Source organism: Cydia strobilella, chromosome 3, assembly GCF_947568885.1.
Source record: "Cydia strobilella chromosome 3, ilCydStro3.1, whole genome shotgun sequence".
Lineage (NCBI taxonomy): Eukaryota > Metazoa > Arthropoda > Insecta > Lepidoptera > Tortricidae > Cydia > Cydia strobilella.
In genome coordinates, this window is record NC_086043.1 from 18,359,129 (window position 1) to 18,383,702 (window position 24,574).

Here is a 24,574-nt window from a genome sequence, read left to right on the forward strand (position 1 = left end):
TCGTGATAGCTAGACAGTTGAAATTTTTACAGATGATGTATTTCTGTAGCCGCCATAACAACAAATACTAAATAGTATGGAACCCTCGGTGGGCGAGTCCGACTTGCTCTTGTCCGGTTTTTTTTTTTGGTTAGGTTAGCATGTTATTTATTGAAAAATGAAATATCAAGGTAAAATTGTTAAATATGAAACAATTTTATTGAAGCATTGATTTATTTTTTATGATGGGCTTTTATTAAAATAAAATAAAAATTCATAAAATAATTTGATATGTTCCCATATCGATGAGTTTTTATGTTGTAACTTGTAACTACTAAATGTAGAACATTCGATAACATTTCAATACTTGTATTTTTGTAATTATAGGTACATTATAAAACCCTTTATTTTGATAGCCGATTATTTTGTTTATATTTAGACAAAATAAGTATAAAGGTCATCCCGGATAATTAATTTCTACGTAAGATTATACCATTACCTATATAGTTATAGTATAGGTATAACGTACCTGTTTCAACATTTTTTTAGTTTCTATTTTAAATAACATTGGTACGACCAAAGATAAGTCTAAGAAAAAAACGTGCCTTGAAAATCAAGAAAATTTGACTCTCGATCAGAGGGCGCTACTAGCTTTGGCCTACTGTCGTATAGATGGCGTTGACGGTTTCGTTTTTTATTTAACAATTTTAACGCATATCAGTGAAAGAACATGGGTCAAAATCATAAAAATAATTAATGCAAATAAAAAAAATCATTTATCCATATTTAAATACATTTTATTGTATTTTTATAAATCTTCATTTTTAGTTTTAAAGTGTGTCGATAGATGGCAGTGAATTTACTGTGGTTACAAAATTTACTATGACAGTACCGCTCTAGTATAAGTTACTCTATGGTACGACGATTGTTACGTCCATGAACTAAAAACTAACATGTAGACTTTTATTGAATAACGTTTTTCACAAAAAACAAACAATAAGTTAGTTCCATAGCTCACAGTTAATGAGTTCCGTAATCACTTTAGTTTTAAACTTGGTCGTAATTTTGTAATTATATATCGTAGAGAACGATATGAGTTCCGAGTTGTTTGATCTATTCCTAATGGTAGAGAAAACTTTTGGCAAATAGATGGTATTTATAACAACTGTCTTACTTTTATATTATATTCATAGGCTGCTTTGCAAGAATATAATATCGTTTTTATACTAAATACTAAATACTTCTGTAGTAAAAGTTAGTGTTGAGGCAAAGCTAATATCAATCTCTGAGTATTTCAAGTCTATGTACGTCGCTGTAACAAAACAGTTTAGCTTAATATTGGCCATTATTTACGGATTTTGAAGGCATCATAGAGGGTTTATCATATGTGTGTAAGATAAAGATTTTTATGGCGTTATTAATAAGCTATCAGTCGTTTCTCTTAATCTGTCCTTATGACTTCTTGTGTATGAAGAAAGGGATAAAACATAAATGGATGCTAATAAGCAATATAATGTGTTAACCTGTCAGTGTTCAGTCAAATGCGTTTTAACTCGGGCATAGGTTCGTAGGTCTTAATGATAACTATATTAGAGATAAATTTTATCAGAATAGGGTATTTTACAAATTTTTATTGATGGTATCAGTCGATCGGGTTTGTTTTGAGGATCAAATGTCTGTATGAGACCCCATGGCCTTAAAGCAATACAAAAGTCACCAATGATGGTCAGTGGCAATCGCGCTTTACTGACGAAACGCTTCTAACAAAATGACAATACATCGTGACGCACTCGTGACGTCACCATTGTATTGTCAATATTGCTTAGAACCGTTTCGATGTATGGCAAACAAGGAAATTGCGATTTTGTCGGTCGATTTTGTTGTTATTTATCAAATTTTCCTTATAGAAAAAATACAAAACGAAGCTCCACCGATCTGGGTAGCGCGTTCCGTTGCTAGGCAACGCATTCCTGTCCTAGCAAGATGGCGTTCGTGACGTCACTGTGGCAGGGGAGAGGGAGGCAAGGTCTCAGGGCCGAGCGACGACCGCGTCACTTCCCAGAGAGAAAGACCTCAGACCCGAATCGAGGGTCGTCCTTGAGTTCGCAGAAATGAAAAATGTCAACCACATGTCACGGGAAAATTTAGAAAAGTCTGTAAAAACTCCACGAGCTTACGGTTCAAAATCGTCTTACGCGCTTTATACATGACATCATCGTGGTTATGTTTCAAGTTCAATGAAAACAAAAGTGGATCATTATTTGTACAGCCATTCTTAGATTGAAGCGTTGCTTTTGAAGTGGCGCTTAGAAAATTTACAAGAAAGAAAACGAACTGTACGCCTACAAATGTTAATGTAAATTTGGTACTCGAGGTAGTATAATTAAAAATAAAGTTCGTTAAAACTTTATTCTCAAAATAGATTGTGTTTACTGTTTATAATGTTAAAATTGAATATTAAAACAGCCGCGGAAAATGCAGCGAGGCTCAAACGCTTAAAGTACGCCAACCTGGAACCAGCGTACGATTTTGTTCCGGTCGCGGTGGAAACGGCTGGGCCGTGGTGTTCGGAGACAAAGAAGTTGGTTAGAGACTTGGGGCGGCGTCTACGTGACAGAGGGTGCGATCCCCGTTCAGGCTTCTACTTGGTCCAACAGATATCGCTTGCCATTCAGCGCGGTAATGAGGCTAGTATATTTGGCACTTTTGGGCTGGGTGGGGGTCGGAATGGGGTTGATAGTATAAGTAGGATAGTATATCAGTAATGTGCTTATTTTTTAGTTAGTTTTAGTGTTTTTTTCTTTTATGTGCATACGTTTGTGTTTTAGATTTTAAGGTTTGACGTATATTTTGATAATATTTTGTACTTGCTTCTGTCACTTACATAATAAAGATATATATTAAAACAGAAGCAGTTTACGCACTAAGGAATCAAGCGTTCGGTGACCGAGTGTCGGCTGTTAGCCGTGACAGAGATGACAATTGCGCATGACGTCATCCAGGCAGCCACGGCCCAACTCTGGTAATGAAAACCGCAAATGTGTGCGTCCATCAACACAAACAAAACTTGCATGTGTTGAGAACACATTTAAAACGACGATCGTACGATTGTAATTAAACTGAATTTATCCGTTTGTATTTTACTCCAACTGAAGATGCGGACCCCGTCAGCAATGGCGTAAGGAACTGAACTAGTAATGAAAACGGGAATCTTTGTAAGAAAAATCCATATAAAGTTCTACTCGTGGGTCTACCACTTCTTTAAGTTGTTATCCACAGCGCCGGCAGGCACTGGTCAAGTGGAAAAAATGGGAGGCAACAGTTAGATTTATGTTTTAGTGTAAAAATACTTGTAATTTAAGTTGATTTTCAATAAATATTTGAATTTTAAGTAGGTAAGTACTATCTTCAGTCGTGGCTGTGAGCCAGATGGATCTTTGCATTTAAAATTCCATCTCAAGATTGTAGTTGCCATTTGTTTTAGCTTTAAACTTTTAAAATGTATTCTTCGCAAGTGTGATTAATATACAAGTTGCGTAGTAAACAAACGCGGTAGTCATAGAAACCATTCGCCATAGGTATCGTCATCGCCCTTGACCCACAATGTCCGACTTCTGAGCTATGGGGTCCGACCCGATAGACTAACAATTATTAGACTGTCGTCTCTATTCATTTTTGATATTGGGTTACCTAATTTATAATATGAATTTTATAGTCAAATATACAAAAATTATATAAAATACTTACATATAAATGGACTATAAAAAAATATTAGGCTGTAATTCTTATTTAATATTTTTGCAGATTGGTATAACGATTTACAGACAGATTATCAAGGTAACGATGATTAGACAGAATTAAAAGTATATTTAAGTAGATAATCGGATTTTCTAAAGGAAATTGAAAAGATGACAGTAATCTTCATCAAATTATCTGATAGACTCGTAGACGTAGGAAATGTTTGTTTGTACACCTGTAAAGGTAGAGTCTTGGTGAGTCCACGTAAAATTGTTACAATAGTAATTACTGTGCAATGTATCCATTTGTCACAGACAATAAAGATTATGATTATGATTACGACAAGAAAAAAAACTCGATAAGTTCTTTTAAATTGTTGGCAAAGAGAAAAATTATAGAAATTACATAGTTCGTTAGTAATTTAAAAATATCACCGAAAATCCAGACGTTATAATACTTAGTTACGTACATATTTATTATTTTTACAACTGTATTTGTGCTGTTTTATTAAACATTCTCGCATTTTTACATTATTATTTGCCAGAAATGATGCCGTGATATTTGTTGAGACCCCCCTCTTCCTCACATGATATTTGGCGATATTCGGCTTGAAACCCGTCCCCCTCTGAACTCCTCACGTAATAAATGGACCTCCTTATATTTTAAACAAACTCTCAAAACTTTTATGTTCACCGCTCAGAACTTATTATATTGACCTAAATATAAGTGCGGTTAGTTTACTAGAAGTCGGTAAAGAGTACAGGAAATCATAATAAATTACTACCATAAACTCATGTTTTACTAAGAAAAAAAAGGAATTTAATTTTAGTGTAAGTACGAGAGGTCTATATATAAGTAGGTACTTATAGAAGTATCTCTTTATATTCTTGCTCCAAGAACTTTCAATTCATTTATAATAGGTAAATATTATCGATTTCTGTATATTGTGTACGTGATCTTTCGCACTCGAGTGATAATTTGAGGATCGTAGTAATAACACCGTAATGATTTAATTAATTAGTACCAGCTTGTTGCCTCTGACAAGTCGAAACACGTGTAACACATCCTTAGTAAGTTTTAATTACTTTTCAAATTACTTATAACGAATCATGCTCGAGGCATTAATTTTCAAAGTTAGAAATTTACAACAATAATATTTAATATACTTGGAATTTATTAAGGCGTCCGAATTTCATAAGTGCTCTTCCTGCAATTCGGACATCATTCTGGGTTAGCGGCTAAGTTTATACACTGGCTCAGAGATTGAGTCTTATTAGGTAATTTAAAAGTAGGTACATACTCGTAGTATGCAATCAAATCTCGCACGTCAATTTTTGTCTACTTCCAGTGTTCAGATTTTAAAGTTAGGTATATATTTGACAATTTAATGACACTGCAATATTACAATAAGCTAAAATATACGTGTATAAAAGAGGCTACTTATTAATTATACTACAGTGTAGTGAAGTACAGTGTCACTTACCATCTCCTTTGTAAATAAGAAACAACTCAGCTTTAGGTTTTCTGTAGTGACATCGAAATTGCTGCGACATTTGTAAATGCCTTAACTTCTTGCATAAAACATCATTTCTTTGTTTGGATTTCAATTTGCCCTATAATTTGTATTTTTTATTTGAGACGGTTTACCTGCTTTGATCACACAGGCATCACATATAATAATTACAGTGTACACTAGAGAATTTTTCAAGCTGTCAGAAAGGCAATCGCTTCAATCACATGTTTTATTGATTGAAATAAAAGAACTTTACAGGTGAATGTGAAATTTTAGACTTCATTTACTAATTGTTAATAAGGTTTATAAATACAATAATAAATGCGAAATATGAAACAAAAACTAACGCTACTGTTTTAGGCAGAAATTATGTACACAATGATGTTTGCGCTATTTTCGATTAGTAAACTGAATGAAAACGAGAATGTCCATTCAAAGTTTCGAAAGAGTAACTAGAATGACACTTCATTTCTTTTGCTAATAAACAGGTGTTTTATTTGTTTGAGGAAACATTTTAAAATAAACTGCCGATGCTGCTTTCCTAGGCCAAATCGTGTTTATGTATACTATTTCTACTACTAGGTACAATACAGTTTCTTTTTTAAACGATAAACGATGGAGTTAGTTTATTATTTATTTTTTGCACTTTGGTTGTTTAACATAATATGTAAATATATGAGAAGGATACAGATATCTGCCTATGTATACGTCATAATCTGTGAAGATTAGTGTAATTATTTCTGAGGAACAAATAAAGGAATACGCCAGCAGATTATATGAAAACTGCGCATTAATCACGAAACTTAATGCAGTGTGTCAACTAAAGAAGGAAAATATTACAGCTAACAGTACAAAAGAAAATAATTTATTTTGAGGAACCCATTGTTTTCACACAACGTTTTATTCATTTAAACTATAGTTTTCTGTCTCTATTGAAAGAACATATCAGATTTTGAATACCCAATACGCGTATTCATGTCAACGAGCCGCGTTCAAATGTGTATCTTTAAGCGTAGTGATAAAAAATGTTTTCGTTTGCATTGAGTGCCGTTGCAAGTGAGAGATAAGAAGATGTCAGGTCAGTCCTTTGTTGGAGATTACAACGTTAAAGTGTAACCCAATGGAGCGCCTCTTCACATGCTAATGGAAACTCAAGATGGCGCCAACGCTAACCGCGATAGCATCGGTGGGCAACACTAGTTTTAAACTGGTTTAAAACTGTAAAATGCCTTAACGATCCTTTAACGTAATTTTTTTTAAATTCTCCACAGCAACATCGTTCACCTTGACTGTAGACACATGTACAACCTACATTGTTCATGTACCACCACTCGTTACTAATTTATTGCTAATTCCTGGTGATAGCTCACTCGACCTCGCCACCAACCGGGCTCGATCAATGGGTTTTGGAACTTACATATTAAATGTTTTAAATTGTTATACTGTCGCTGACAATGATTGCGGTTATATTAAAACGATTAGTAAAATTGTTGGAGTATTAAGCTGTAGATAATTAATTTTCAATCGGCTTTATAGCTTTGTCAAAGGAGACATGTTAATACATTAATGTCAGCCTGGTAGGTACTGTAGTAGTTAAACAAGCCGCAAATCCGAACTAATAAATCTCAAGTATTGCGTCATGAACAGGAGAACAAAGGCCGAATTCTTTCTCCCAATCGCAAGATGTGGTAACGGGCATTTGTTTACTGGGCACGGGCACCCGTCTGACCCGAAACGCGAATCTGTGTCAAGCAGTTTATTCAATCTGCCGCGTGAGAGTCGCGCCCGCACTCCGACCAACTCTGGCACGTACCACTGCATCTTAAGGTATAGTTTCCTGGAGTGACGTCCCCACGGGTAGCATGGCTACGCCCTTGTGGTTGTTATCGTTTCTGTCCTTGAATGGCGCTAACGATGTGTCGTGGACGAAAAGAAGATTGAATAGGGGCTTCTGATTGTATAACTAAGATGAAAGGAAGCAAGCAATCGATATTTGGTTTTAATCTGGTAACTACGCTAAGAGAGGGATCAAATCCAGATTAACCAGCAACTAAATCTCGCTTAATCTTAACGCTCTGCTGGCGAAATTCGTTTATGGATCGGTTACGTGGCGTCTCGAGTAGGAGGAGGATTACTGAGCCCTCTCGACTGTGATACAGATAACAAATATTGGGAAACGGCGCTCCTGCCAAATCCATGTAAATCAATATGTATACCTAATAAACACCTCGGAAGAGCGAACAGCGTATCCTTATCATTATCGATAACGTGCTAACTTACAGATTTTGATATTTTGCAGAGATAAAAAAGTATTATTACGAGTAAACCAACTTTTGTAGGTGGATTCTCTTATTACTTCGGTAAGTTGAGTTGTATAGAGAATTCATTGAACTTAAGGCCATATAGCGAGTATTTACAAACTAGTGATGTAATTATAATACCTTACCATTCATTGCAATGTTATCACAAGAAAATAACGCGGTTAGTAGAATGATATCTTCAGAGATAACGAACTATCTAGAGTTGTCCGTTCGCTTATCTTGCAAGACTAAACAGTAATAAGATAAGTTCCCCGTGCGAATCCTCGAATTATCATTTCTGTCAGCCATATAGAGACTTGCGTAAAAACTGAACGAAACGCGCATGTTGCCGTGTTGGTAACATTGACCGGGCAAAAAATGGCCGCCACCAAGGCCGCAAGAAGCTGTCCTAGTCTCGAGGGCGTTTACACTTTTTAATCATCGCTTCAGGCTTTTGCGAAACGGCAGGGTTTTAAAAGCATCACTAGGGACAACCAAGGCAATATGACCCTTTACTATTGAAGTACTGCCAAGGAATTAGGTTTACAATAGAACTGGTTATGGTAAAGTTTTTAAAGGAAATATTTGCCCTAAGAAGGTAAGTTAGTTATAAACTGTAATAGATGTCATATATTAAAGAAAAAGTGACGAAGCCCTCCAGTGGTGAAGGCCGGATTAAAAAAACACATATCTTAAATATTTAATAAAAAATAATTTGATTTGTTTCCAAAGTTGAGTAAGGTAATACATGCATATGAATTAATGGACCAAGATGCGGAACTTTTATGCGCCAAATTTTATAAAATAATTAAAACAGAATGCTTTGGAATAATTCATACATAAATACGTAATATTGTAATATAAACTGAGAGCAATCAATTAATTTAATTTGTCAGGATCAGTAATAGGAGTTCTATCTACATAAAAGAGCAGTTTAAAATAGGTAATGCAATAAATAATTATAGAGAATCGTCATCCACACGAATCTTACATTGTATTAATTGTATAGAGCAACTGCGTTTTTGAAATATAACGCCAATATTTTATAACCAGTAAATATAAAACCTAGCAGGATAAACGCCGTGTAATCGGACGATTATATCGAAAAGCTGTATCGAATATCGACATTGCGAGTTGCCTTGCAAAACCAGAATCGCCTCATTGTAGACGAGTCTTTAAAAAAAACAAAAAACAGGCGTGCAGTACGCGACGATCTCCTGGGAACGCAAGCTCGCCGTTTCAGTGCGCTTTGTTCGGACTTATTTCGTGGGTTATAAAGTAGCATTTTGTGCATTCCTCACGCATTGGGATACTGGATACCATAAACGGCTTAGTTGCACCTGTCACTATCCTAGACGCGAAAGTTAGGTATCGATTAAGCACTTTTGACGAATGGTAGGAGTGTTAATTTTTATCAATATTATTAGTTTTTTATACAATTAATTCACGCAAATTTATTCAATACTTTTTCTTACGATATTGTTTTTCTGTCTGTTCATTTTATCGTTAAGGAATTTAATATCAGCTTTAATATTCAATGGATATTACCCTTTTCCCGTCTCTTTTCATTTTGATTAATAAAATGACAAAAGATAAAATGAACCCAATAAAGAAAGAAGTATTATATTATTAATACTATGTAGTGTCACTTAATTGCTTGTGAACAGGTTTGCAGCCTAGCTCATGGTTTGCGTTTCAAAACGACAGGGGTACGATTATATAGAAGAACTAGAAAGATGAACGGATGATAGGGTCATTAAAATAAATAGTTTCTGTGAGATGTATGTACCTATGTCATTTGCAGGTAACGTAGATTAAAATTTAGAAAGTAATATTCTATACGTAATTTTAGTTACCAAAGGTAACAAAGGGGGGGAGCATTGGGCACTTTTTTACTTAAGTCGTGATAAAAACGTAACATTTTAACATAATCCACTTTTTATTGCATATATTAGTAGCACATCTATTTGGCTTTAATTAAAAATTACTCAAGAGCACTTATACATATCAATAAGCAGTCCTAAAATTGCAAGATTTTTTAAAACCATGTGCCCAAACCGCCCTGTGGTTGAGTGGTTTGGGCACCTCATGGGAGGTGTGGGCATTGTGTTAAATGCGTCTTTTTATATTAAATTACTTGAATATTAAGTAATGTATAACTATAAAACTTGCAATGAAATCGACCAGCAATTAACTGTATTAACTATAATAAGAACGAAAAAAAAAACAGATACTAAAGATTTAGCACTCAATACTCAGTAATATTTTTAAAGTAATAAAATGGGTCTAAGATTCGATGTTACCCAGATAGGCTTATCTAAAGTATACTAATATCTTCCCCGTTTGCTACATATCTTTGGGTTTGACAATTTGGTTTACATGTCCGTCAATGGGATACCTTGATATATCTTTAAACCCTGGAAAGGTACATTTATAACGTATCTTACTCATACGCATGAATTTGCCAAAACAAACAGAAGGGGCAGGAGCATTGGGCAATTGGGCATGCCCAAACCTCCCTCTATAATTAGTGCTCAATGCTCCCCACACGCTCACTTCACTAATAAATTCAAGTATGTTTTTGCAGTTAAATGAATTAGCTTAATTTATAAGTTAACATAGACTTTCGGAAACAATTAACTAGATATAAATACGTTTTTTTATAGGTACAGATCATGTTGTTATTTCCTTTTAAATCACATCAAAATACTTCATTTTGCACTCGACAAAACGTTGACACCATGTGACACTGACAACTAAACAATATCATATCGCGAATGAGATTAGCCTGAGCTTTCATGCCAGTAACTAGTCTTGAATACCAAAGTATACAATTTTAAGTTTTTTCTACACGTCCCTATTTACAAGGTAGTGCTCAAACCTCCCGACTGCCTAATGCTCCCCTACTTCCCCTACTCATTTGTGTAAGTAAGTATGTACCTAATATGATATTACTGGAAAATAAAAACTACATTTACCGGTCGATCTAAATCAAAAATTTACGCGGTTGAAAATAAGAACAGAGATGCATTTAAATTGCGAACAACCATTATTTGCGGATTTAAAAAAAACATTCGTTTTATCAGTTTTTAAAGCATCACCATTTTTCATAAAATTTAATTCTCTTTTATATTAAAAATACCTATAACAGCAGTAAGTACCATACCATCCCTGCTACCAGTGGGCCCGGTTCTCACCACACAGTAGCAACGACACTAAATTGCCAGTCCCGATCTCCCGCGCTTCTCATATCCACCTAAGTGCTCATGGAAATTACTTGGATCATATATTGTATAGCATGAGAACAAGGTATAAATTGGAATGAGTTTTTAAATGCACATACGGTGGACATGTTAAGCGACATCGACGCGCTGGCGCCTGACGTCTGCATACTGCGTTGGATTAACGAGTAATCAACTCGCGCGCAAGCTTAAATAGTAATCAAGGAGTGTTAGGTCTAACATAAATCTTGTTTTTCGTTTTGAATGCTTTTAAAATAGTGTATTTATGTACAAAGTCCTAATAGCCTATTTGAAATCTTATAATTACTTCCCGGATGTTATGGTATCTATTTTATTTATTGTTTTGCACATGACAAATTATTTCCTTTCGATGATAGGCTTCACTGTTTCAAGTGAAAGTATTACTTTCAATCCTTTATCGCATAGAATAATTGCATTTTCACTCAGCCCATAAAGTTTGTTGCTGATGTTTAGTTTGAGCTTAAGTGCCACTTTATTATCCTAGGATATAAAATGATTTTACTCCTTTACAAGTTTAAATTTAGGTTTAACAAAAAACGATAACGAAATTTTCTTTGGAACAAGAAAATAATATATTAAATCGTTTTCCTTATAAGTAGAGCAATTTATGTCTACAACATTAAATAATTTTCTCGAGAATTCCCAAAACTATATACGTATTCTCAAGACCACAGAGAGTTAGAGACAGAGGGTATATTTAATGAGTCACTTTGTATCTATCCTATAGAAGGGAATCGGTTATCATTACTTTGTAGTAATAATTGTGTTATATATCTTTTTCACATTATGTCTCTTAAAACAGTTTATATAATAGTTGTTAAAATTTGGATAGGGATTATTTAAAGTTTTATTGCAAATATAACGAATAGTGCACATAAAATCTGATGAATCCAACGCACATATAAACAATATAATTTACAATAGTATAATACAGCGTTCGAAACGCATTGAATTGCAAGACGATTTAACGATGGAATCGAATAGATACGTTACCCAATGCATACCTAATGATATCATGGAGACCCACGCACTAGCAAACAAGCTTTGACATCACCTTAATAGTGACATATATACAAACATTGTTTACGTTTCGTTACTATAGTAGTTTGATGATGAGATAATATCGATCGTTGATATACAAACGAGTTGAAGTACAATGTTATTAGTAATGGCTGCAGGTTTTATTAAAAACGATCTATATCTAAAATTGGTGGTAAAGTAATAATATGAGGAGTAAGGACGATGGTGACGTTAATACTAACAATAACAACAAGAGGTTGATAAAAAAACAGATAAATAAACTTGTTCCGAAAACATCTTAAACATCAACCGTAAGTAATTTTCCATAACTTAGAAACTTCTAAAGTCAAACACTGCAAATTCAATCACCTGACAGGAGGTATGAAGAATGTTTCGAAAATCGTTCGATTCGTCGAATATAGGTACTTCATGTTAGGACAATGTATAATATGACATTTGATGTTTATTTGATTTGAAATTCAATCAATCAGAAACAAGTGCAGTCACGCGAGGTGATTTCAAGGAATCGTGGTAATATAAAAATCTATTTAAGCTAAGAAGTTCTTGACGATGAAGAAATTATTGGGATTCTAACATTGATGTGAAATAAGTTATGCTTAATTATCATAAAGAATCAAACCATATTCGTGTAAAATTGATGCGAATTGCTTTTTATCTCTTTTATTAATCATTGTTTACGCGGAAAAAAACTTTAAATGGCACTAACTACTCTGTTTACGACTGCATAAAAGCATTATTTTGCTTAATATTTTGTGACTATACTTACATATGGTAGGTAGGTACACTATATGTCGTTATTGATTGTCACCCAAAGATAATAGAGTCACTTGTGTTGACCACATATGACTTTGATCCATGTTCTTTCACTGATATGTGTTAAAATTGTTAAATATCAAACGCCAGCTACACGCGTATAGGCCAAAGGTGTGGCGCCATCTATTCGAGCATCAATTTTTCTTGATTTTCCGAGGCACTTTTTTACTTAGACTTTACTTATATTATACGGAGTTACATATGTCTTTGTTGTCATCTATTTATAATCACATCGTGCTACCAATAAGTACCTAATGTTAATGTAACACACACATTTGGCAAAATTATAATGCATCGTTTTGTGTAAAAGTTAAGAACATTCCTTGTTTATCATAAAAGCATTTAACCTTTGCACATCACTTGCTTATGTTAACGGGTCACTTAATGAACAATGTTACAGACACAAATAAGTATTGTTCCAAGCAATACTCACGCAGCTCGTGACGTCATCAACCGGCTTTGCCAAATTTGTTATAACCCGCCTAAATGTTGATGGCTTTGGTCCTTTCTGATACGGCATCCGACAAAGTGGCTTGCGGTTTTGGCCGGGTTACTTCGTGGATTGGATCAGAACATACCTGAAACAAAGATTCGATTGTAAATCTAGTGCGTAATATTATTGACAAAATATATATTTGACATGAACCAAACACAATAGAATTGTCGTAATTAATTAAATAATTAATATTAAATATATTAATTAAATATGGAGTTACCTAGCCCTTGACGGCTCCCGACCCCAGGGCAAACCAAAAAAGCGATGGCTCGATGTCGTGAAAGCCGATATGAGCGTAAACGGGCTTACACGAGAGGACAGAGGACGCCCAGGATCGCGCAAAGTGGAGAAAGGCTAGTAGGAAAGCGGACCCTGGCAAAGGCCGGGAGAACGCTAGGTAGAAGAAGAAGAAGGAGTTATATGTATGTATGTATCAAAAAAGTATATTATTGATTGCTTTAAAACGATACAAAGACAAGACAACAAAAAGCCTTAAAACATATGGGTACATACCCACCATAAAAGATTGCCTTGCAGCTACCCATTTACACTTAGACAATTGAAATTTTCACATATGATGTAGGATTTCGGGTGCCGCTATAACAACAAATACAAAAAAAACCGGCCAAGTGCGAGTCGGACTCGCGTTCCAAGGGTTCCGTACATTACACAATTTTTAACAATGTAAGTACCTATTAACCATGTGAAGATCTTTAAAAAATCCGTAGGGGTCGGATCAAACACTAAGTAATTAAGTCCGATTCACGCTTGACTGCTCATTTCTATTACTTTTCCTGTGATATTTAGGTAAAGAGCTATTTTGTATAATTTTTTCAAAATTTTAGACCCAGAGTACTTTCGGAGGTAAAGGGGGAATAGTGATTTTTGGCTATTTTCTTAAATAACTTCTAAACTATTTATTTTAAAAATAAAAATAAAATATATTTGAGATTCCCATAACGAGCTCTTTCATTTGATATGTAACACGATATAGTTTTAAAAACTTTATTTTTTAATTTTCACATTTACCCCCCAAAAGTGGCCCCCATGTATAAAATTCATTTGTTTACGTTAGTAGTCTGTCTTTGGGTCAGAAACTTGCGTATGTGTACCAAATTTCAACTTAATTGATCCAGTGGTTTCGGAGAAAATATGCTGTGACAGACGGGCAGACAGACAGACAGAGACGCACCCATAAGGGTTCCGTTTATTTCCTTTAGAGGTACGGAACCCTAAAAAGTACGGAACCCTAGGTCAGCGAGTCCGACTCGCACTTGTCCGATTGTTTTATGTAAATGAAGCCGAGTTTTACCAAAAATGCTTGTTACCGTAGAAACTATGTGGCTTGAAGCCGTGCGCTGAGCAAGTTATCTCTCGGTTTATGTCGTGAGTGGAGGCAGTTTCCCTAACACGCGACCCTGCGAACAGGTTAGGCGGAAAATGGGTCTTATTACTTTTATTATTACGAATATGAGCTTATCTATTGAAATTCTACTACACAGATATAGTCTTCATCTTCTCAAATGACTTTTTCGTCTAAGACGGTAATCTGTTAAATAAAAGCCATTAACTCTTTTGTGCGAGCGGTCGGCCATTGTCCCACTGTGTGTGAGCGCCGCACGCGCCGTGGCACGCGCCAACACACAATGGCACATAAAGGCCGACAGCAAACACAAAAGAGACAGTGGCTTTTGTTTAACAGATTACCGTCTTAGACGAAAAAGTCATTTTTAGATGATGCAGTCATTACAAACTTTGATGTTTAGTTGACTTTTGAGCGTGTTCCATCAGTTACATTTTAAAAGGATTTGTTGCTCTATATATAAACTTCCTTTTCAATACGGGAGGAAAAACTTTGATGGAAAAAGATGTTTCAATACCTAGAATTTTTACTACAAGTACTGTCAGCATCAATAGTAGTGGATAAGACAACGCGCGTAATATATCTGCCACCCTGTATTTGTTTTACATGTATATACAATATAATATGTATGTTTGTAAACTATTAGAGAACGGTAGATAAATTTTACGCGTAGTCTCATTCGCTTCTATTAAATGCTGAGTTGCTGACTGTACTTAATGCGTATAAGCAAAGATAGATATAACTCCGTAATAGATGGATACAGTCTAAGGAAAAAACGTGCCTCGAAAATCAAGAAAATTTGATTCTCGTTCAAAGGGCGCTACTAGCTTTGGCCAACTGTCGTATAGATGGCGTTGACGGTTTCGTTTGTTATTTAACAATTTTAACGCATATCAGTGAAAGAACATGGGTCAAAATCATAAAAATAATTAATGCAAATAAAAAAAAAAACATTTATCCATATCTAAATACATTTTATCGTATTTAAAAAAATATTTATTTTTAGTTTTAAAGTGTGTCGACAGATGGCAGTGAATTTACTGGGGTTACAAAATTTACTACGACAGTACCGCTCTAGTATAAGTTACTCTATGGTATAAGATAATAATGTTTGATCCTAATAGTAGGCTGTGTACTTTACGCTTAACTATTACAAATTAAGATCGCTTATTAATCATCTCGCCTAGCGCATCTTCCTCTATCTTAACAGTTATTGTCCTTGTCGCTATTCTCAGATTATTGTTATTTATGTTATTTTTAGTTTTTCTGCATATTTCATTATTAGCATCCCTTACTGCTGTACCTGCCTAAGTGAAATGAAATGCGTGACCTGTTTCCAGGCAAACAGGGCCGAGGGTGACGTGGGGAAGGGCTGGTCGTGTCACGTACTTGACTGCTTTATTTGCTACGGCGTGGTCTGCCAAGGAGTGAGTGTTAGATGGGATCTATTGGAAACAGTATTTATTTAGGAAAGCTTAGAATGTCATTAAAGTTTTAGGTTAAATTGTAATGATAACTATGAAAAAACGAGTCTTGCTTACATTGGTAAATATACAAATAATATTGGACGTAAAGGATTCACAAAAGGGTGTTTTTGTTTCGTTTTAAAGATTGTAAGTAGGTACACCAAATTGCTCGGCAGGAATGGAAGGCATTTTTATATTCGCTACCGATTTAACCTATGATTATGACACTTCGCTCGATACAATTAATTCCCAAAGTAACCTCTAACTCGGACTTTTAATCCAACTTTACTCGGTTATTTATTATGTGATACTATAAACAAAAAAAGAAGAAAAAACAATCTTAACTTAAATAATAATTTCATAGCTTTCGAATTTCGATATTGTAGGGTAACGTTTTTAAAATAAATAAAAATCGTCAAATTTCGATTCTTGCGAAATGTGACAGAGACAGCGGCAAACCGATGGAACGGCCTTAAGGCCATTAGCTGAGGTTTTTTTTAGTTTATATTATATTGACAATATTTTAACCTGTTCGTATTTTGACACCTCAGTTAGTTCTACCGATGTGTTTAACACAATTTATAAATAAATATTTAAATAAACGTAAAAACAATTGGTTTGTTTAAAATTTGCACTTATTGTGCCGTTTCGAGCGGTTATCTGGTCCGGATAGGGTGGTGTCGTCCGATAATCGTTAGGTCATGTTTACTCGTTGAGTAGTTATAAGAGGTTGCGATAGCGCTCAGCTTCATGTTTTGGCGGAGAAACGATTTTAGGTAATACAGATGAATTTACAAAGTAAATAAAATTGCATTCGTTTTAGCCCTTTGTCATTTCTGGTTATTTAGTGTTTCACGTGTAAATAAACTATGATTTTAATGGGAAATCTAGAGATGGTACGATTTATATAGTGGTACAATATAGCCGACTCTCCCCTATAGTGTATTATAAGAGTTCAATGTAATTGTGATTATTAGATGAAACATTGTTTGGTGTTTCACGTGTAAATTAACTATGTATTTAATGGGAAATCTAGAGATGGTACGAATTGTGGTACAATATAACCGACTCTCCCCTATAGTGTATTATAAGTTCAATGTAATTGTGATTATGTTATACATTTGAATGATTTAATTACAATTTAAAATATACCGTGACGTTAAAACGTGATGTGCAAAGGGTTCGAAACGTCGAGATGTAATTGTACGCGATATAATCCAGTCAAATAGTTTTAATACCTATAATAACTGAAGACAAGATATTTTCAATGGCTTGTAATTTTAAAAGTTTGTTTGAGGTATTGAGGATTTCACTGTTAGTTTTTCTTGATTATTTAAGCTTGACCCGCGAACACCGTTAGATAACAGTTTTATAGTGGCAGAATTAATTGCTCCGAGCAATTATACCTCCGGAGCCGGGAATGCCACTGGAATTTCGTATTTAGTTATAAATACTACCTTTTACGAGAAATTCAATATGTGAATAGTTGCAGATTTATACCATTAAGCTATAATTTATGCATTAATAAAATTATACTAATACTAAGCATATGTTTATAATAAGTACACCATGTATTCTGATGCATCACTGTACTGTACATGTATACAATAATAAACAATAAGTTTCATATTAACACAACAAGCTCAAAAAATGCAAAGTGCTGGAAATGTTAGAAAGAAGTAAAGGTAATTGATAAGTATTTATTATATATCTAATATCTTAAACTTTCCATTACTACTAACATGTTGCTGATGTTGGCAATAACTTTTATTTGTTTATGGTGATTTCTTACTTTGCTAAAAAATACATGGCTGTCATTTACGTACTGGTAATTTTAAATATTAGAAGAAAGGACTTGAAACAAGCACATTAACTGTAAAAATATAGATTAATTGCACAGAGTAATTGTACTTTATAACAGAAAATTATAAAACAGTGACATAAGCAGAACTAAATTATTTTGCCAGGGATGTTTTTTTTACATCTACCTACTCATAAACGTAACGCCCTCAAATATATTTTTAACATAAACCCGAAAGGGGGCAATTAGTTTTCGATTAAAAAAATGCTACCGTATGTTACTATACGTGCGTAGGTGTGTAGTTGTGTACACACATTAAATATGCAGCTTATGTTTACTACAATTAGTTTCTACAAACTGATGACGTAATTTTTTATTGTTTTAGGAAAAAACATGTTTTGTTTGACTTTAAGTCTGGTTTTTTGCAAGGACAAAAATGAATTAAAAACTAATACGAGACCTAGTATATGAGTTTGTAATAATCAACATTCAATAACAATATTCTGATAAACAAAAAAAAGATGTAAAAAAAGTTTCGTGCTGTCAAAATAGTCTATGTAATTCAAACCTATTGCTCATCATCATAACTTTTTAATATACCGCAAATTACAAGTATTTAATAATATCATTAAAATGTTATTAATATGTACATTAAAAGCAATCACTAGTCGTTGAACGAGCTATCTAACGTGCGGACATACGTCACGCGGTATCGCCCGTTATCACTGCCGTCTACGATCCGTTTTTAGAAATATTAATTCAGTAATACATACGTAACTGTCCTATTTTTAGTTTGGCCTAGGCTAAAAATACAGCGGCGAGTAATGGGTACTTGATAACTAATGTTTAGTTCGTAAGTGTCGTTGACTTGCATTGATTGTTATTATTGACGTGCCGTTATCTGTATTGTTTTATTGGATTTTGCGTTCCTTTATTAAGTAATATATCATTTTGCTCAGTGCTCATGTGCGACATTACTTTCTGGCGTAGGTACTTTACGTACATAATGTGGCTGGTTTCAGAAATATATCGTGGTCGCTCCAAAACACATTTTATTAATATTTTCTGGTGTACTTATGTATGTTTTAACAGTATTTTTTGCATAAGAATTTGCAAAGAAAGACTAAAGTAAATGCCAAGGATGTCAAATAAAATAAGCAGGAACAATATGCGTACCTACAGGATAAAAAGAATTTCACGATGTCAATGATTACGCAAATCGCTTATTGAAGCGGATTGTGCCTAAAGACGCGGAAATCGTTTTTAAGCAAAATAGGAATCTGTTACAGTGACGTTCGTGAATTACGTTTAATCATTTACCTACTGTTAGTGTTTTTTTTACCAAAACAAGGAAACCTCTCGACACAGCGCGGTGGTTATGACCAAAACGAATGACTGTTTCTGACCTCATAATACAACAGATGATGTCATTATTTCGTACTACGACAGTTAAGAGGATAACGCTATTGTATTCGCTAGTCCTTGGGACTCATTTAGAGCAAAATGTCTCATAATAGCAGGAATGATACCTATATACCTAGTCTGACAAAATGTTTGTGTTTATTTCCATACGCTGAATTTCACTTTCCGATGAACCGAATTAAACTCATTGCACGTTTACTTTAAGTGTACTATGCAAAGCAAAGGTGACAAGCATAAGACCAAAACATTCAGATTATCACCTAATCTGTTATATAAGCAGATAGATTCGGCGGTAACCGCGCGCCGTGGTCGAGTGAGCCACAAGGCCGGGCTGTCGACATTGACCGTGAAGCGGTGTAAAAACTACGTTTCCGCAAATCGAGAAGTGGATTTTCGGTAAAAGTTGTATTGACGTGTCTAGAATCAATTAAATCTGGCGTTATATATTTTTTGCTAATTGGGAAAAGTACAAGTAGGCCAAAGATTGGTTTGAATAAAGAAGCATGCATGCAATATTATTAACAAGTATTAACGAATGGTAAACTTGAACGATCGATTAGCTTTGGTTAAATATTTTATAACTATCTTTAAAGTATTTACTATGCGAGTTTGTTCGACGCGTGAAGCGTTGCAGAAAATTTATAAGTAGAGATCAGCACAGACGAGGCTTCACTTTAAACAGTACAAGTGCGACATGTACGTACACAAATTGTACCTTTGATCTTTCTTTAGAATTTATTTCGCCGATAATTCCTATCTATTGCGTGTGAATGAAAGGTTCATAAATATGATCATAAAATAGAACAAGAATATGCCCAAAATAAGAAAGTTATTAATACCTACATATCTCCGCAATATAAGAAGCCTCCCAATGTCCCCTTTACGAATCAAATTATAGACAATACAATATCAATCATATGGTGGCAGACTTTCCAGGAACTCACGCGACTTATAAATAACCGTTCTACATTCGAAAATTCAATATAGTGCCAACAATTACAAGCCGGCATTAAGAGCGTCAAGAACGTTTTAATTAACAAAAATAAAGACGCTGATATTTGTCGAGAGCTATCAGTCGGCGCCACTGCATCATGAGGCTTACGTAATGTAATTGTAACACCCTCGTACCACTGTACTCGTAATGAATGCTAATGTGAATTAGCTATCTCTTATCTAATGGTTAAAGAAGTACGAATTTGTTGACAACGCTTCTCGACTCACAATTACAAGTCTTTCGTAGTAAAGTAACTAGCGCCTGACCTTGTTCGGGATCGACCGGCCAAAACACATTTGATTATTAATTATTTTGCATTAATTCTTATCCAAACTGGTTTTTTCGTTCTTTAAGCCGTATTTGATATAGAATTTTAATTTTATATAATAAATTTTGTCTTGGATAGGTACATGATTTTTGTAGCAAAAGTGTTGGTATGTTCCCGGAAATACTTAAATTATACCATTGTGGCAGTGTTTTTGCTATGAATGACCTTATTCAATAACAAGATGTACCTAGTCTCAAGTAGTTACGTTATAAAACTCTGCGTAGTGCGGGACTTTGATTGCTCTATACTGCAAGGAATTATCTCAAGGACCATTTTGTTCAATGTGCCGTGTATCAAATGAAGTAATCAACTGCAAGTAGAAAACGCTGGAGTGCTGCAGTGCATTGCGGACCGTTTGAATTATGGCCTGCATCTGTTCAATGCAGCTATGAAACGTCCACGGGCATTGAAATTTCTGAGATTCAATGAAATTCAAAGTAAACAATAGTTATGGGCATGTGGGCGGTAATTAGAATGAATAATTAATTAAACCAAATAAAAATGCGAATTCTACACCAGCTTAACTTCAACGTGGTTGTATACCGAACACTAAACAGATACCTACAAATGTTAATGAGGACATTACGATTCCAGTCAACCGGCTTTCGTGAATTTTCCACGGTCAGACCCTAAGGTCGCATTTAGCGGAAATTAGTTATCGAATTTATTTGATTAACATTTTGATGATATTAAATGTGCTTCATATACCTAGTTAGTGAGCCAAGGTTGAGGAAGTGTCAAGACATGCGACCGTTTCGCAAGTGCCGCGCAGGAGGAAGCGTCCGGCGATCAAGCCATTAGGCATGCAGGTGTATATGTTAAGTTGATCGCTTGGATATGGGCGTGGTGACTTTTATTGTCATTCTGATGACGTGCCTGGTTACATTGACAATTTGACACTAACGCAGCAAAGCGATGCGGCGCGGGGTGAATCAATCCTTTGATACCTATAGAAGTGTCCTACGTGAGCGATCTCGTTGCGAACGCGAACGCCGTGGGCCCTCCGCGCCGTGCCGCGCCGCTTCGCATCGCGTTCGCGAGCTGTTCGCTTACGTAAGACGCTGCGTAAGAGAGAATTAGTGCCAATACAAAAACTACCTATAGGTTTTATAAAAGTACCTTTTGACTAAATTATAACTAGTGATTCTGTGAGCTCTATCTAGACCTCGCCAAACCCCAAGGCTCCGAACAAAAAACCTGAATCCACAAAGTACTCCATAAGTATAGCTTATTAATTATTATCGAAACCTCATAAAATTTCACGAGCATCTGTTGAAAAATGCGACCTGTAGACGAGAACACCCGGGAAGCCACACATATGAAAGCATTTTTGCCTAATCTGAAAAGGAGGCGAAAACATGTACATAGAGGTATGTAGTTTATTATGATTGATTTTCCCCGATTTGTTAAAGGCCAAAAAAAACAGCTCGGAGAATCACAAGACCATTAAGGCAATCAATTTAACATTATAACTTTACAAATCCATATATACGTCGCTTCATAAGGAAAGTAAATAAGTATCATGGGCTAACTACGTCCATGCGTTCTGTAAATGTTGGGTATGAAGCCTTTCTACCTCAAGCCATAAAGTTGAAGGTCTCCCTTTTGTCAAGACATGGTCAAGGACGAAGGAACGGCCTCCGCCTGACGTGTAAAACATTAGCTTGAATAAGTCATAATAACTTCGCTGTCCGGGACATTAAGTTTTCATCAAATTTTAATGGCCGCCTCCGTCTGTACCCGTAATTATTATTACAAATTCACAGTAATGGTGTACCTACGTGAATTTTCTCGTCCTGAAAATTATAGTGCGCGTTGTTGTGGATAATTGACCTAAATTATTGTATTACCATACGATGTATGTGAATGTATTCTTGTCTTATTGTAGTCTTCAACGAGTTTAGGTTTATGCCACATTCTACTTTGTTTTTTTTTAAATATTAATTTCCAAAAATAGTTTACAATTCGCAAGTTATTCGTAAGCTTTTTTTTGCATAGAACATTTTGGCGTAATATACCGATTCCAAATATAATTAGAAATACTTATAGATAATTTCGAATGTAACTTATGCACTTCGAATATTGTCTTATACAGTAACAAACCAGACTGATACTTAAATACGAACTTCGTAAATTGTCGTGTCACTTTTTTAGTAATAAAAGTTAATAATTTTTATCACCTGTAAAATTAATTTACTTTTATGATAAACCTGCCAAAATGTGTAAATGTGTAAATGTGTGTGTGTGTAAATGTTAATCTATAGGAGCCGCGTGATGTAGATATACATATAGTATCAATAGATAGACATGTAAGTAGGAACTCGTGCGTTAGGAAGATACTCATGCTTCGTTGTTTTGGTAAATTTATTCGATAAAATTTTATATTTTTTTTTACCAATTTCATTCAATTTAAAGCGATTAGATTATATATTTACCGTTACTTAACGATGTTCTAGGCACTGTGAATTTTAATGTTTAAATAGATATAAAATAGAGCATGGTTTTTATAAATCGCACAAGATTTAAAATTCTTATAACACAAATATGTTTATATTCATGAAGAAAAAAAAAAATTAATATTCCATACGATATTGAAAAATATTGATTACTTAAAGGCATATTAAATTGTAACTTACGTCAGCGCTATGTTAATACAAGTGGTGTTTCAGACTCGTAGATTAGTTGTTTTTTTAGGTTCACTGACATCGAAACAGGTAATAGGAGTAATTGGTCAAAGTTATAACACAGTTACAGTTAGGTATATACTAGACAACTTGACACCATCTGTCTTACTTTTAAGTAACTAAAAATAGCATTACTCTAAGAACAAATTAAATTATTTTTTCCCTCACTAGCTCGGAAAGTTGTCGTTTATCCTTCAATACAAGCGGAAAAACGCGTTTTATCCACTAGTGGGGAAAGTAATTTGACCTTGGATGGAGCGTGTTTAAGTAGCTTGACAGATAACAAAACGTAAAACGCTCATGATAATGGTTTGTTCGATATTAATTATCATTAAATAAATGGTTTGAGAATCTAATAAAAAATACCAAATTTAGCTTTATTTAATGATTTTAAGTCATAAACCTTAAAATTCCATAAGAAACGTTTGTTTTTTTATAATGATGTTAAATATAATTCTGAACGCACAAGTTGAGTCGATGCAATTTCAAAACGCATCGTTGACATTTCATACATCAGAAATGTCAACATTGTCAACAATTTTTTTACTTAAAACCTTTTCTCACCGACTCGCGTAAAAATACACAACTTCCAGAGTTATCTGTTATAATATCGTAAAGAAATGAGTGATTCCAGTGATGAAGATGATCTAACGCCTGTGGATGTTTCACTTTCCTCGCTATAGTGAGGTGAAAAGTTTTGTGTTACACACGGGCGCAAATGTATTTTACTTCTCGTGTGTTGAAACACTCGCTACGCTCAGGATTCTATTTTAGAACCACTCGCTTCGCTCGTGGTTCACCTATAGAATCCTTTCGCTTGCTCGTGTTTCAATTCTACACTCGCGGGTAAAATACAACTTTGCACCCTTGTATAACAAATAACTATTCTATGAAAATATTTTAAATTTGTATTTTTTTTTAAAGTAGAGTAGAGTAGAGTTTTCTGTTTAAAAATAGCATTATTTGATGCGCTATAAGTTATAATCTCTCTTCGTGTGTGTGTGTTGTCGATTTTTCACAAGGGCCTGATACTCTTTGATAGAGAAAGATAGTCTTATTGCGATTCCTATAAGAGGAACGAGAAAATAGTGCCATGCTTTGTCCTTATCACCGACCGGGTTTTTTTTCATGATCGGGTTATGGCAGCATAGGTAGGAGGCGATAGCGAAATACCGAAATTTATAAGAGTGAAAGAGAAAAAGGATTATGCTGCCATACATTAACCTGTCAATACATGAATATGTATTACTCTTACCCCTGGTCGCTCGGTTTCATGTCTATAACTACTAATACTATGTCTATGATTTTTCATATTTGAAAAATTGTCATCATCTGACAGCTTTTACGATTAAGACTTCCATCATCTTCTATCA

The 24,574-nt window shown here is 34.6% G+C and overlaps 1 protein-coding gene across 10 annotated transcripts in view; it reads right to left on the minus strand.

Moving 5' to 3' along the window:
• The window catches only part of LOC134756048 (myocyte-specific enhancer factor 2), a 64,000-nt gene that overhangs the window by 30,120 nt on the left and 9,306 nt on the right, over positions 1–24,574 (minus strand). The window contains exon 1 of one of the 10 annotated variants that reach the window (XM_063692832.1): positions 13,081–13,236. The exons of the other annotated variants lie outside the window; for them this stretch is intronic. The gene's annotated coding sequence lies outside the window, so the exon portion shown is untranslated. Of the gene's footprint in view, positions 1–13,080; positions 13,237–24,574 lie in introns of those variants that run through there. 10 annotated transcript variants of the gene reach the window in all.